We start from the raw sequence: 16,320 nt of genomic DNA, 5'->3' as shown, positions 1-16,320 counted from the left end.
ATCCAGCCGTGTTGCAGTGGGAATGCAAATGTTCTGATTTTTGACAAGGCCTGATAGTTTACAATCTTAACATCTCCCCCAAGATGTTGTTAATATCAGCTCAGCATGCTCCCCACGACCAGCTGAAATGTATGACACACATCAGGCTTTCTTACTTCAGTCTCCTCTGACACGGACACATATTCATTTGTTGGAAAAGCAAGGTGATAAAACATGTGGCAGGGTTTCAGCACAGAGGAGGTTCTAACAAGCGTAAGTGGCCACCTCTCTGAGACAATAAGTGGGCTCGTGAGTTGATTATAATCCAAAAGCGCTGTGGGGATAAACAACATGTTTTGATGTTTGAGAACATTGTGTTTCATATGCTAATTAAGTAAAGCTTCCAATTGTTGAGATTTCCTTTTTGTGAAATGCAGTGTTTGTTACAAAATGTGTTAATAATACAACAAAGAATGAATGTTTCTAAAACTGAAAGACGGGAATAATCGTAATTGTATATTAATTGCATACACAGTACTTTTCCACACAATTGCGTATGACTGCAGCAAATGTGATTACTGTACTGACTGCAGTCATTTACCCTGCAGCATTATTAAACTCCCTCACACACATCCTGTTATGGCAATAGCCACTGGCTGATGTACCTGGCTCTAACAGAGAACCCACCACTCTGCATCAGCTTTCTGCTCACTGGCATGGAATCAATGCAGAATTGCAGATGTGAGCAGAAAGCTGCAGAGGACACACACACACACACACACACACACACACACACACACACACACAGACACATGCTGCTGCGCGTGTCATCAAACCTTCTCTGCAATATCATGACAACGGGGGCTTTATACCAAAACACGATTCATAACCTCTAACAGGATATAAGTTATGTTTCGTGGTGGTAAAGAGAAAGACATGTAGACTGAGAAGGTTAGAGGGTACAGCACCGGGAAAAATTATACATGACTCATTTTAAATGGCTTATTAAAGCAGCATGATCAGTCAGTGAGAAAGAGGTTATGCATTTGAGAAAAATTTAACTCTATAGCTTTTGCCTATGGCTCACATTGATAAAGGTTTTAGCATTTAATCCTTTTAAGATTAGGTTTAATATGCTTTTGTTAGATCAAACTGAAAGAGAAGGAGTTTGAGAGCTTTATTCACATGATTAATGTTCTGTCTAACAGTCCGTTTAGCTTTGAAAGGGGTTTAGGTTTTCTACTTTATAAACGATCTCACAGAGTGATATTAATGCAGAGATAAGATCCAGGTGCAGCTTTGGTTCATAAAAAGAGGGTGAAGATAGAAGTGTACTTACGATCTCTGAATGCTGACTTGTGGACAGGAGGTTCTTTTCATAAGCAGGGATCTCCCACAAACACTCACAGGCATATGTGCACGCACACTCACACACACACACGCACACACACACACACACACTCAAGCTGCTGGTTGATGGAGTGTGTACCTGTTGAGTGACACACAAACACAAATGAAGTTAAAGCTTGTCACAGTCAGTCGATGCTGACTGATTGGCTGGCCATCTGTGACAGAACTCTGAAACACAGTGGGCTATTGAAGCAGAAATGGAGGGAAGTCTTTAATGACATCTACGTAATGATGTACTACAAGGCAGTTGAAAGGTGTGAAACATAGTTGTTTGTGGTATGAGGCAGTGAGGATGACATGACACTGTGATGTTCTGATTTGATGCTGCAGATTTGAAATGAAACATGGAAATGGACAGTTAATAGTTAGAAGGCCCAATGTGACAGCAACTGTTTGTTTCATCTGTGTACTGTAGAGCTGAACATGATTTAATTTGTTACTGTCGTACAGCAGCAACACAGAGAACTGCTGGCATGGGGGAAATAGTCTGAAATTGGAAAAGAAATGTGTAACGTTAAACACATTAAGTTCACATCTACATGACTCAGCTGTTTTGCTGAAATTCAAACTGAGATTGTGCTGCCTCTGTTCATATTGCCACGTCTGAACACCACTTTTAATCCGACTGCTAAGAACTTGAAAACCCATTTCTGTTTATAATTTATAAAACGAGTGTAAATGATGTTTGACTAAACATGACACTTTCTGTTTTGTAAGTTCTACAAAATTCCACCAAAATAAATTCTGATAAACTAATTAACAAATGATACATGTCCTGTAGTCTCTAATGATGACTCTGCCTTCTCTGCCACTGACTATGTGTTGTTATACATAGGTTTGCTCTAATTACAGATGAGATCATAGGCACACTCTCTAATAAGGGTGCTCACATGGATTACTCACTTGCTGTTGATCAGGCTGTTTGCATACTTTCATGGGTCAAAGTCATTTTTTTCAAACACTCATCTACACTATTACAGGACATGAAAAACTGTGTGCTTGACCCCTTAAATGTTCATAAAACTTTTACACAAATTGGTGTCAGGACATCTACATATGACATTATTGATTTCCAGTAATTCAGCACTGATTACTGATTTTTTTTAAATTTATCTTTTTAAACTTTTTTCGTATCTTTTGCGGTTTGCAGCCTATTTTCATTGTTACCGATGTGATTTGGACTCAACTGAATATATCCAGTTGACTAATTTAACAACCTGAGTCACCATCACTACAAGACTCAACCTCCTGATTCTCAATAACCAAGACAACTGAGATGTACTGGACCAACTTGGCACATGTATCTGCACAAGTCCTACAGTCAAACACTGTGTATAGATTCTATTAATCCGATGCTAATGCGCACATTTGTGCATTAACACTTGGCTATATTATCATTGTCCCCTGATTTACCTAAAGCGAGTGATAAAATATGTTGTACACAATGTTTTTTTACACAAAACAAAATTAATTCCTCTTTTTTATGCCCTACAGTGACTCCACTACATACCAGTGCAATATCCTTTGATAATGTCAAAACATTAAAGGTACCTTGTGTAGTCTTTTACCAATAATGGCCCTGCAATGTAATGTTATGATATGTTATGTTATTTATACAAGTGCACTTCTATGTCCAAAGTTAATGGTAATATATATCAACAAACGGTGGGTTAATCAGGATTCAAACATATTTATTAACAATTTGGACAACCTTAAAGGTGCACTGTGGAGTTTTTTTTATAAACAACTACTTCTGTCTACATTCAGTTTTACTCACCTAAATGCAAAACCATTGACAGGAATGTGTATCGCGCCACCTTCATGTCATCAGTGTGATGACACAAAGATGGCACATGTGGCGTGTCTGTTTGTGTGAGGGTGAGGAGGAGGAAGCTAATGAGTTAGTCTACAGTGTTTAGGTCTTCTTCCTATCTCCTTTCTGGTTTGGCAGCTGGACAGCAACACTGTCATTTGAGGATTAAACTTGTTTAAGCATTAAGATGCTTAAGGTGATAGCTGGTGTCCATGGTGACTGAAACATTATGTCCCCGTACTGGTTGTAAATTCTTGCTATGACAGTAATCATGAACATGATGGAGACTAATTGACAACTAGTACTATGTCCAGGTCCAGATATTTAAGCTGTCTTCAGACAATACAGTATAATCAAAATATATACACATGTTGTGTGTATTTTAATTGTTGTTTACTCACTCTTAGCACTCACTGCTTGATTGAGGAATCCCTATCTATGATGCCTTTGCCATTATGTGGTGTTTTGGGCATGCAAATACACTCACACTGCACTGATTTAAAGTATAGGTCTCATGATATGATGTTGAAGTAACTAATGTCACTCAAATCACTGAAACATGCTGTAATTTAATATTTCACCACACTTTTCTAAAGACAGACAGACTGAAATACTCAGCTCTTGTCGAGCGCAGTGTTCCAGTTTTAATGGGCTTAATGACATCCACATTCATTTCAGAATTGCACAGATGATACGTTTCAAAGACAGGCAGCCTGCAGCATTGATCGCAAGAGGCAGAAAGAGTTGGAGACTCACTGGAACCAGGAGAACTCATATATAATGGTCTCCCACTGCTCCTTACAACTGACCCAGGAGGATTGTGTTTTACACGTTGAATATAGAATCCAAGATAAGAATCAGTTCTGACAGAAAAGTAGGAGGATTTTAATTAGCACCTACAAGGCCCAGTGGTGGTTACTGTAATAGTAAGGGTAAATGTTTCACTAGCTTGCACATAGCAGCTGCTCTCGTGCCAGCACCATGGAAGACTCTAACTGCTGTGGACACGGTTTGTTTGGAGACACTGGAGCTTTTTTTAGCAGCAAGAGTCAAAAAAGCACTTACACAACACAGACCTGGACAAAAGAGCGAGTGGAAATGCTAGGGGGGTGGGTAACAATTCAAAGATTTGTGGAAATTTGAGTACACTGTTGACCTCTCACTATTCACGTCTTTACACTGAGTCACACTTACTAATCGGCAGTTACTCTTTCAAGCGGCGAATGGCAGATAGTGTAAGACAGAGAAAAAATGATCAGTAGTAAAAATAATAAAAATTTATTAAATTTAATTTATAAGTCTATTTAAAGACACAAGACAATAATGAGATCTTCATTTTTGGAATGGGTTTAAAACCTTAAACGTGCAATAAGTTATAACTTTTTTTGGACACTACGTAAACAAGTTGAGCATCATTCGCGTTCATTTTTCAGGCCACCTGGTGAAAGCAAGGAAATATCTGTTTTTTTAGCAGCTAAATGTTCCACTTGCTTGCTAAGTGTGTCTGCTGTGTGATGCTGAGCAGTAAGTGTACAGTTGGTTTTTAGACCTTTTTTGTTTTTTTAAAAAAAAAAACAGCTGCCAGTTGTGGCCGAAAACGGTTCCATGAGAACGAAACAGAAAGTTGCCATAAAGCTGTGTATAGCCAAGGGAAACTATTCAGGCGATCATTCTCTGTGGATTCATCACTACGAGTGAGCGCTTTGACATTGTCACATTGTCTTCACAAGGTCATTCACAAGACACACTATTATAATAAAAAAAATATTGACGACAGTGTGGAAAAAATAAGAATGGTTGAATTTTTTATTTGTCTTTTTATGTCTGGCACCATATAGCAAATCATTATATTGAGATTAGAAGGTGACACACAAAACACTAATGAATACTGAACTACTGTATATCTTTCAATGCTGTTTCACCAATGGCATGCCCATTATATTTGCTTTTTTTTTTTTTTTTTTTAAGGCTATCAATCCTCATCCTATAGTCCTCATTATGACTTTTACTGCCTGTCTCACATTCATGAGTCATTCCAGTTGCATCAGGGATATCACTGGTGTAAGCCACAGTTGTGAAAGATGTTGATGAAATTGTATTTGCTGGAGGCCATAGTCGCACACGTTTGTGATGGAATAACAATCAATTGTGTTAATAAATGTTCCCTCAACATTGGAATCTGTCACCATTGTCTGTTACATTTGTATTCATGTTGACACCATGCTCTCAAATATACAGTCTGTGGTTTTTATTGATGGATTATAATGGATTCCTGTTGGGTTGTGGCAGTATGTGCTATGAAACAAGATCTGGGAGGGATTTTGATCTCTATCAGTCAAATATAATATATTGTATATATATAATTATAGACAATCTTTTCCTATTCTAGGTCTGAGTGAGGATTAGGAGGTTGATTTCATGCATAGATATAGATTATTGACTTTAGTACCCAATACATTTGTTTGTTCTCGGAAGAAACTATTCATGGAAAGAGCAGGATCATTTACAGATGTGCAGTAAGGAACTCAATCGTTTGATCATTCAGTGCGTGATGATTTATAATAATGTTGATGCTTCAGCTTCATTGTTCTTCAATAGCATTGTCAGATCTCCATGTTGGTCCGGTGTTTTTGTCTTTTGAGAAATCATTTGTTAGAATCAAGTGAACTGTGAACCTGTTTGAGGTTCAGCCAGCTGATTGTTGAACGTCTTGCCAGGTTAGTTGGTGATTTGCCAGTCAGATAGTCAGGCCCTTTCACCACCTGGTACCATGAATTAATCAACATCATAATGTTAATAAGACTCCTCACCTTTCTGTCCCCTCATCTCTCTTTCCTGCCGATTTCTTCAACACAAATAAACGATGCTTATTTCGCCACTGTTTTTGTCCTAACTCATCTCCCCTATCCCTCTGCCCTCCATCCATCATCTGACTTGTATATTCAGTAAACAGAGCCTGACCCTTTGTCCATCACATTCAGACTATTTTCTTGCATAACACTCTCTGCATTCTCCACCCGCTCGGCTCCTTCCATCTCCCTAGACACAAACTGTATAGGTTTTTATTTGTCCAGTCCAAACATTGTCTGTCTGCACCATCTCATCTCTGCCTCCACCCGCTTCACGTCTCTCCATTGAGGTTGTTTCTAATACCAGGGCAAACACATCCTGGACTCTGTGCTCCTTTAGAAGATTGGTCATATCATGCACACCTGATTCTTACTTGCTTACTTTATCTGCAAAAATACCACTGCTGCCCATTTTAATCTTTAAACTCAAACCAGGTCAACTAGGGTGTGAGCAGTTGTAAACATATATAATGCAAAAACCTAAAGTCAGGAGCATGTTGTTATCTTTGAAAATCTGAGCTTGTGCGTGTCATATTTAATTAATGTGTAGCATATTGTACACAACATCCATATATCAACACTACACCCACAAGGCTGGCACCTGCTGTGTTACTATAGTAACATCACAAGATGCCTCATGGCAGGTACATTTAGCTATCATCACTAATTAGAACTCATTGGCCCATGGGTCTGAACCTCAATTTTTAACCAAGCTAGGGGAACATAAAGAAAAATCACATTGCTGAATGATTGGTGAGGTGGACTGATTGGACCAGACCACAATGATTAGTCCTGAAGTGTCATTAGACAGACACAGTAGACACAGCTGAGGCAAATATGATAGCAAAACCCTTCATGTCACTGTCAGTAGTTGCACATTATCACGTCCACACCAACAACAGTGAGGAGCTCGAGGTATTAATCAGCACTCTCACATTCATCATTTAGTGAACTGGGTCCTGAAGAGATTTCAGAACCATGGACAGCCACTGCCTAATGAAGACATTTGAGAGCACCCTGGTAAGTAATTACAACAGAAAGAAGCGTGATCACCCTCATGGGGCACCCTGAGTAAAAAAATAAGGACCCCTTACTATCTTCATTTAAAAGCGTTTCCCCATTAACTCTAACCATTTATACCCAAAAATGAAATACACTATTTGAGCATTTCTTTGACCACCGCATGCAGTTCATTTGCCGTCAGCCAGTTTTAACTGCAGTTAAAGCTAGCTCCACGATGCACAAGGAATTTTCTGACACAAAGGATAAATACATTTTTTTCCCCACACACTTATCCTGGAAAGAGATCCCACTTTATTTCTAGTAAATGTAATATACTTGAAAGAATTTCAAACCACCATGCATCTTGCTTTCCTTTGGAAGTTCATGCATCACCTGTCCCTCCTCCCCTACATCTTCCAATGTCCTTTCTCCAATTGTTATTCACTGCATCTGCTCACTAATGGAAGCTTTAAAAGGACTATTAAGGAGGGAAATTATGGTCAAACAATTCAGATATATTTAACAAACCTCTTAGCCGTTTCATTTTCTGCATTAGCAGTGATGATTCAATGGGTAAGGCTGAGGTAAGGTGTCAGCTAAAAGCCCATAATGAAGCAGACTGTTTGTCAGGCAGAAAGATAAGGCCTGTAATTGCCCAGGGTCCTGTATTGTCAATATGCATCCTAATGCCTTCCAAGGCTGTGTGGTTATAAGAGCAGGTGCTCAGGCTTTTTCTTCTGCTAGATAACATGTGGCTGTGGCTGATGGAACCACTGGATGTTGTGTGAACAAGAAAAAAAGTGGAAGCTATTTGAATTTGGATAGCCATAATAAACCTGCTGGAGTGTCCAGGCTTAGTGGCATCAAAGTGTCCAAGCTGTTTTTCAAGTGTAAATGGTTCCTATTTAATGCAAGCCTGTACTGTACCTTATGTGTGAGCACCTGTGCACAGCTGCACACACACATTTGTACAAGAAGTGTGTGCTCACACATGTACAGTACACATTGATTTGTGTGCTCTACCTTTGATCACCCCACTGTTAGATGTTCCTGCTAGCTCCTAACCCGGTTAAGCTTTTAATGGAAAACTGCGGGTCGGCCTTTTCTCTCTGTGGCCTCTGCTGTGGCATGTTTCACTTTGGAAAAAGAAATACTCGCTAATTAAGATAGGTCGTCTCCAGGGGTTGTTCTCTGCAGCCAGTTTTTGCTCAGTGGGAGTGAGAGGTTGACAGGTCTGCAGGCACCACAAATGTCCGTGGAAATCACAGGACGAGAGAGAGAGAGAGAGAGAGAGAGAGAGGGTGAACTTCGTTTGAGGGAGTAATGAAGAGAACATAAAACAGCTCATATCCCTGAAATTTAATTTGTTATTTTAACGGGACAGTGTAGTTACTGTCTCACAAAATATGTTATTGGATTCTACAGATATCATGACTTCCTAAAACGTCATTCTGATTTTAACTGCAAGGCTTATTCAAGATTTATAGATCCCTTTTTCAAATGTTTTATTGTAAAGTATCTTTGTATCAGTAAAAGAAAATACAGTGAACGTGGAGAAGGACCTGACTGACTACAAGTGAATGTTCCAGCACATCCTGAATGTGTAAATGGGGAACTGCTTACTAACATGCTTCATGATATCAACTTTATAGGGTTATAATATGTCAGCGTTATATTTAAGGCTTGTTCCCCCGCCCCTTTTAATTCTAAAATGCTTTTTTAAAATAAATTGTGCAGGATTGCATACAGTACATATATGTATATGTAATCTAAAAGTAGGTTGCAGTTACTCAGTCTGTTTATATATGTCAGGTCTATGTCAAATAGACCACGCCCACATGCATGTGACAAGTTTTATCAAGCCAAATACATTACTTTTTCAATGTAGATTATTTACCTGATTTACTATTCTATATAAGGTTTGGGATAGGTTATGTTACATCACTATTACAGCATGGCAATCAAGATAGATGCGACCTGAAGAAGACCCCTCACAGGAGACCAGTGGTTGTCACGGCCACATCACACTTATGGTTTTGAGTCATAGTCTTTTAAGTCTTTTATATTTTTATTGCCTTTATTGAAATTTTTCAAAACTGCATGTTTTATTAGAAATAAAAACTATTTCTACCCACCACTTATTTAATTTGGTTACTTCATTCCCAAAAATTACGAAGTAACGCTTGCTGGGAAATCCTAATCTACCAATCGAACAATGAGCTTGCTCGGTGTCATTTGTGATAACCCACGTGAGCTACGTCAAATTCTTTCTCAACCTTTTAGCGAGAAGCGAGTTTTCTTTAGCTAATGGACCAGTTAGCATCGTAATGTTTAGCAGGCCCAAACAAAAAAAGCAGCGCTCAGGAGAGGAAGGAAAGAAGAGAAAAGCATGAGTTTACTGCTGAACTGACGACATTAGATAACTTTTTACTCACCATGCTTCAAGTTTATCGAATGCTAGCAATGTTTACGTGCAACCGGAAGCTAACGGTAGCTGGATTGGCTACATTATCAAAACAGAACACCAGCGGCAAGAGTCTGGATTTGCGCAGTGTTGTCAATGTCTTTGAGGGCGGATGAACTTTTAATAGGTGAGTACAGGTTCTCTTTGTATGGGGCGGGATCAGGGATTTAAATCTATAGCAACTTGATAGTTTCTTCTCATGAGTTGGAAAATGCGCAGCAACTGTAATCAGTGTGTGACAACGTGTGGGCTCTGTGTCACACATGATGAATCCCTTAAAGAAAAATCCCTTAATGATAGTGTGATCGGGTGCTGTCATCCATTCATTCATACTGTGTAGACCTATGATTGTGCTTTTCTTGATGGCTATTTGTTCTATGCTTACTGACAGACTGACTTTGTGTTGATTTGTTAGTGTTGTTTGGCTAAAGCTATTTCGGATGTTTGATAGTTGCAGTGGTGGTTTGAGTCCAGGCTGTTAGAGGAGACTTGATAAATTTGACAATAAGGCTGCTGCCCGACGTGCTGATCAAAGGCCAGCTTGCAGGATGGGAGTAACATGGTGAGCATATCCATGGTGACATAGCCATTATCCTCAGTGGTTGTGATCTTGCGCTTGTGTTTGGTCATAAGGGTAGGGGCACAAGAAAAATATTTGCACCAGGGGCCAATCATAATTATGTTACTCTGTTGCAAGGAATCCAGGATTTTATGCCTCTCAGCTCATGAGCCATGACATTATGTGGTTTGGACAAATGGTGGCGCTGTTGCTTGAGTTGGAATCTGTTAAAGTAGTTTCTGAGATATCCTCCTAACAGGCAAACAGATAAGCAAGATAAGGTTGCAAACATATTGTCCTAGGCGTCCTTCTCCCTTTCACTGCTGCAGCTGTGGTGCGAGTGTGACTCCTTGGGGACCACCGGTGCTTTACACAAGCTTCCAACAATGTCAGAATCTCTTCCTCTGGGTGTAAATCCCATTTACTGCTGGAACGGAAATGTCAAACATTCCCTCAGCTGGCAAAGTTGGCTTGACATTTATTTATTATATATACTTTTTTCTCTTTCTTACCAGCAGCACAAATCAGATAGTCACTTGGGCATTATTTCTTCTTACCATGTACTCCATTAGCCCTTTAAATACATTGTACTTATAGGAATAACTTAAATAATCCTCACCAGTAATCTACAGAAGCTATACTGATTTTTTCCCTTGGGGGCCAGGTGTGCCGACCTTACTAGACTCATTATGATGATTTACTTTGCAGCTTGATGTTTACACCCCAGGACAATCATACATGATTACCTAATGAATACAGAAGGAAAAACAGGCCTAAAGGAGAACAGTGAATAGGAAGGTGGGCATCTAATTAATGTACTCTTTTCTCAGAATAATGATCCAGTCTTGTGTGTGTGAGGGAGTCTGTGGTGGTGCTGATGAGGGCTTGTTGGATGATTACCAATTTCTAATTCCCTGCACATCTCAGAGCTAAGGTAAAATTGGTTTCAGGCTTGAGAGACCTGATACTTGCTTGTATTTGGAATTATCCGAATTACCAAAATAATTTTCAGCTCAGGCTGTTTCAACAGTGCACCTAACTTTATAATAACATTATTTAATTATTTTTTTGTGACCAAGCTTTTAATATTTGCTCAGTCATGGTTGGTTTCACAGGTGCACAAAGAATCTAAATAAACACATCATTGTAATATGGACTAATGGAAGTCTAGCTGCTGTGAAGCTTCCAATGAATGAATCAGCAGGATATTCTTTACATGCATAAAGACCAACAATCAACAACAGCTTGCTGGATTTTTAACCTACCACAACTTCAAGATTTTAAGAAATCAAAATAAGACTTAAGTCGGAGTTGGATGGATTAATAATTTATGTGGTGATGTCCCCTGCAGGCCTTTGGATTCAGTGTTTGTGCTGTGCTTGTTTGTGTCAAAACACAGCGCAGCAAAACAGCTTAAGGTTTAATCTCCGGATATTCAAAACTGTAGATCTGGAAGAAAAATATCAGATTCCACATCCACGTTCAGTGTCCTGAGAGATATTTTAAATTGTAAACAAAATGGTCTTGTGAGACAAAGGACTGCAGTGTTAATCCATTTGAAACTCTGCATTTAAATTCAAAACAAATAACCGGTGTGCTAATTTTATCAGCTTGACAATTTGTCATGCTGCCTGAAATATGTGCAGGACAATGGAAAATCAGTTAATTTACTGAAGTATTGTGCTGCTGTGTGAATACATTTATTTACTTTTAACTTTAAAAAAACATTTGACACATTGTTATGGAAACTATATGCAACAGTTTATGCAGTAAATAACATTGACTCCACTTTGACCTACAACAGTGTTGCATCAATAATAATAACCCAGTGATGTAATGCATTGCATTGCAGTATAACACGCACAGAGACTCTCAAGGTCTTGTGCATTGAGTACTTTTACTTTTGATATTGAGTGATATAAGTGTACCTTATATGTATGTCTACCTGATGCATGTTGGACCATTTGTACAATATAATTACTACATATTGATTGGCTACATTTACAAGATACAAGAAGAATGTGGACATTTTTCTTTCTACCACTGTGAATAATAGCATCACTAACTGTTTAGTTCATCACTCAGTGGAAAAGTCGCTCTCATTAGACAAACACAGAGCCTCGCCGCACTCAGAGCACAATGCTAAGGCAAATGCTCATTAATTGTACTTCTCAGCTTGTGAAAACAACTGTATTATGTTTTCTGTAGCTCTTGAGGAGATGTCCAAATTCTGAAAAAATAACTCTGACGATGTCGCAGTTTGAGCTTTACACTTAATATTTTAACAGAACGTCTGCATTACAGACTGGTGTTGTGGGGTTTGGAAGAACTGGGCATTAAGCAAGAAGGGGAAGGTTTTAATGATGACACTATTCAGCTGCATTATGGACATTGTAAGATCCTGTTGTTTTGGAGCTTTATCCATGTTAGGGCCTCTTGTGAGTCTTTCAAATTTATGGAAGTGACATAAAATGGATGGAGTACACCTTTAAATTAATAAGACTCAACACACTAAGGACCACGCGTTTACCTGATAAACAATGCAAGTGTTTGCTCTTTTAACCTTCACCTTTTTCAGCCTAATCCAACAAATTAACCATTTAACTAATAAACCAGACAAATAATCCATCTACCACAATGCTCTATGGTTTGACTTGACAAAGCAAAACTGTGGACAAATAAATCAATTTCTAAAACATTGACATACAGTTCATTCTGTCTTGTGTCTGATTACCTCTTCATAGTCAGACAATGTTAGCTAATAGTTTAGTGCACTTACAAAAGCGATTACATCATCAAATAGTTTTGTTTTGGAATAGTGTGGTATCATTTGTGGTCCAATAAAAAACAACTGTAGGGTTATTGCTTTTATTGATTTTTAGCAACAAGAGACTCTGGTTTTGATTTGCTCCTAAAAGCAGTTTTTGTCCAGCTGGCAGAGATGTAATGCTGTTTCTTACGGAGCAAACACTTCAATAGTTAAGGGAAAAAAGGAGGATAATTCTCCGTGTGTACATCAACACGGATAAAATGTCCAGAGGCAATCTATATGAAGTATTTACTGTCAATGTTTTCTACCCTTTTATTTGAATCCACTGTTACCTAAGTGCATACCTCATAGTGTCTTTTACAGCCCACTCATCTCAGCTGTGGAATCTGTCCTTCATTAAACGAATGTACCCGGTGACCAGCATAAGGAGTTTACGTCAGCGCCCATGAACACCTGTGACTAACTATGTCTTTCACTGCACTCTCTCCCCCCGTTTTCTCTTATAATGTCAAACAGTGCCCAAAATACACCCCCGCACCACCACCACTTAGATACTCCGTGCTGAGAAAATGACTATTATTCATGCTGTACTTTGCTGTGGCCTACAACAAAGCACTGCAGTGTAGAAGGCAGAAGCATCCAGTTGCTGATGATTTGCAATTATAATTTGTAGTGATCTGCTTTTGATTACAAACAATCAGCTTAACCTTTACCTGATTTTCCAAATACAGTTACTTTGAGTGCTGCAAACAAGTTTAGTTTAGTTTGACTGATATTCGGCTGCAGATTATTTCAGTAACTCTCCTGCTTCTCTTTATCTACTGTCATTTCTTTGATGATGGTATGTACATTTGACAAGGGATCAATTACTAATAATGCATTTCCCCTCAGTTCACCTTACATTTCATTTAAAGAATCCCCAGTATTGTTTACATTTAAATTCCAATAGCTTTTGTTCATATGGGTTGTATATTACCCAGATTTAAATTCCAGTTTTTTGTACATGTTCCAACACTCCCTGAAAGAGACTTGTCTTCCCAGGAAGAATCAGAATCATTCAGCAGTTGCTCCAAACAATAAATGTTCAACAAAACGTTGTACTTCCTCTTTCCAGCCAACAACATTAATTATTACTGTTATTATTGTAACCAAGTGATCATTTTAACCCAAAGCACATTGTTTCCTTCACTGTAAATGCTTATTTTATCCCAAAACATGATCTTTCCTTCAAACTAACCAAGTTTTTGTGCCTAAACCTAAACAAAACCATAGCATTGTCACATGATAAAACTTTTTATTTGTAGGTAATTTGTATTGGTTTGGAAACACACAGATATATGGTGTTACCCTGCCGATAGTGGCGTTAGGTCAGAAAATGATTACAAGTGTTGTTCTAGAGAGCATGTGTAACTAAATCCTTTTGACGTTTAATTTGGAGGACTTGCTGCTCTGAAATATGCATGCAGAAATAACGCATCTCTATGCATACATACATACAGAGTGGAAAAATACTGCATATTCAGTGCTTGATTTGCATCCACAACAGGCTGGCTGTTAGAAAAAGATCATCAGCTAGAGCCTGTTCAGTGTCCGTCTGAACTACAACAGTAAAGCTCCATTTGATGGTTGTTATTGTTATTCAACCCATGAAATTCAAGCCATGTACTGTACCTGAATGTACTCTCATATATTTATAAATGATGTACTTGAAATCTAGAAATCTGGGTGGCTCACAGCACACTGAGAACCAGCGTCCACTGACATACTGTACAGCACTGCAGTGTAGTCTCTTTGTAGCCAATTATAACTTGGTAACATAAACTAGAACTTAATACTTTATATTTCAGAGGCCACTGCCTTGAACTCTTTAAAAGTCAAGTCTCAAGGGGAAGTGGTAAAAGCATTGCATCATAACAGGTTTAGCCCACTGCAGAGCTTGAGGCCATCTAGTCTACTAGTCATCCAGAGAAAGCTATTACACAGAGTGGGTCAAAGAAACACAGTCTGAGGACCTTTTTAAATGTTGAGCACATTGAAGACCTACAGAAAGGAAGAAGCTCTGCTTGAATAGATTTTATGTTGTAAATCAAGGAGTTTGATGAAGATTTATTGAAGCACTGTGTAAGAATGCATTGGGTTTTGATGTCCTGTATCACTAGCATAAAGGCACTGTACGAAAATGATTTGTGGGGGAGGGGAGTGTCAGAAAATTGGGAAGGAAAATTTAAATGTATGAAATGTAATTTTCTTTTTTCCTAGTGCAGGCAAGAGTCTTTTTTTTTTTTTTTCTCACTGCATATTTATCGTTTATATTCTATTTTAGCTTTCTCTAGCAAAATACATTGTTTAAACGAAAAGGATCAAACTTACAAATGATGGCTTTAACACCTTTAGTAAGCACAGTGGGTCATAACTTCATGCTTTGTCACATGCAGAGGACAGCAGTTCTTTCTCTGCCCCATCACAATCAGCTATTGGCATACTTTGGAATTTCGAACATGTCATTCCACTAACATAATGATGCTTAAATTAGGGTAGCTAATGCTTTGCTAAGCGTTTTGTACTGCTTTATTATTTTGAGATGCTAAGAGGAACTATAGATTCAGCCCCCTCTCCGCTGCAGTTATTTTTACACAGTCCTTCATGGCCCTAGAATCAGCTAATGTTATCATGTCCAGCTCAAGTAATATATATATATATATATATATATTACATTATATAGAGAGCGGCGTGGCAGTGGTGAAATGGTTAGCACTGTCGCCTCACAGCAAGAAGGTTCTGGGTTTGAATCCTGGGCCTGGCACTTTGTATGTTCTCCCTGTATATATAAATAAATTATTTTATATTTTAGCTTATTTTACCTTTAAAACAACAGTGTTCACAAAATATGTTATATTTATGAATTCTTCTATCTATCTATTTCTATTTATAATCTTTACAGCAGCTTAAATCGGACCAAAATAAACATATTACACCACAAAACCGAATCAGGTTTCGAAATCGAAAATAATACAAGACACGAGGTAACATGACAGAGTCACTTCCTCTCTATAACAGCCACACTTCATGTCCATCGTGACGTTTGGGAGTACAGTAAATGGATTTATAGAGAGTTACGTAAATGAGGAATGGTATAAGAACTGTTACAGCACTGTAATGAAAATGAGAAGCCTTTACTTTCCATTTCAGGAAATTGTTCTCAGTTCAACAAGATGATGTAAACTCACTAATAACTCTGAAGAGATCTTCATATGCTGACGCACTGAGATGACTTGATGACTCACAGAGTGCTGCTCTTCATTTCAAATGAAACGTTTTGTGCTGAGAGAGCCTATAACCAGCAGGATAAGTGAAGAATGAAACACGTCTTTAAAGCTGTAGGACAACTTCTAATCCTGTGGTTTATAGATTAGCTCTGTTTGTTTGAGTTTAATAACTGGCTTTTACCACGCACAGGTTTCTCAGATGATGATA

The 16,320-nt window shown here is 38.4% G+C and overlaps 1 protein-coding gene and 1 long non-coding RNA gene across 2 annotated transcripts in view; one reads left to right on the top strand and one right to left on the bottom strand.

Moving 5' to 3' along the window:
- The window catches only part of LOC147819363 (uncharacterized), an 87,427-nt gene that overhangs the window by 35,256 nt on the left and 35,851 nt on the right, over positions 1 to 16,320 (top strand). The gene's annotated exons all lie outside the window — the stretch shown is intronic.
- frmpd3 (FERM and PDZ domain containing 3) overlaps positions 1 to 16,320 on the bottom strand; it is an 81,164-nt gene that overhangs the window by 42,096 nt on the left and 22,748 nt on the right. Inside the window, exon 2 of the mRNA XM_087172891.1 lies at positions 1,319 to 1,468. The gene's annotated coding sequence lies outside the window, so the exon portion shown is untranslated. The remainder of the gene's footprint in view (positions 1 to 1,318; positions 1,469 to 16,320) is intronic.

The sequence above is a fragment of the Seriola lalandi genome, unplaced genomic scaffold (genome assembly GCF_002814215.2).
Source record: "Seriola lalandi dorsalis isolate HSWRI2012SDOR001 ecotype SW California unplaced genomic scaffold, Sedor1 jcf7180002053898, whole genome shotgun sequence".
Taxonomy (NCBI): Eukaryota; Metazoa; Chordata; class Actinopteri; order Carangiformes; family Carangidae; genus Seriola; species Seriola lalandi.
The sequence above is the reverse complement of the archived record's forward strand: the minus strand, read 5'-3'. Positions and strand labels throughout refer to the sequence as shown.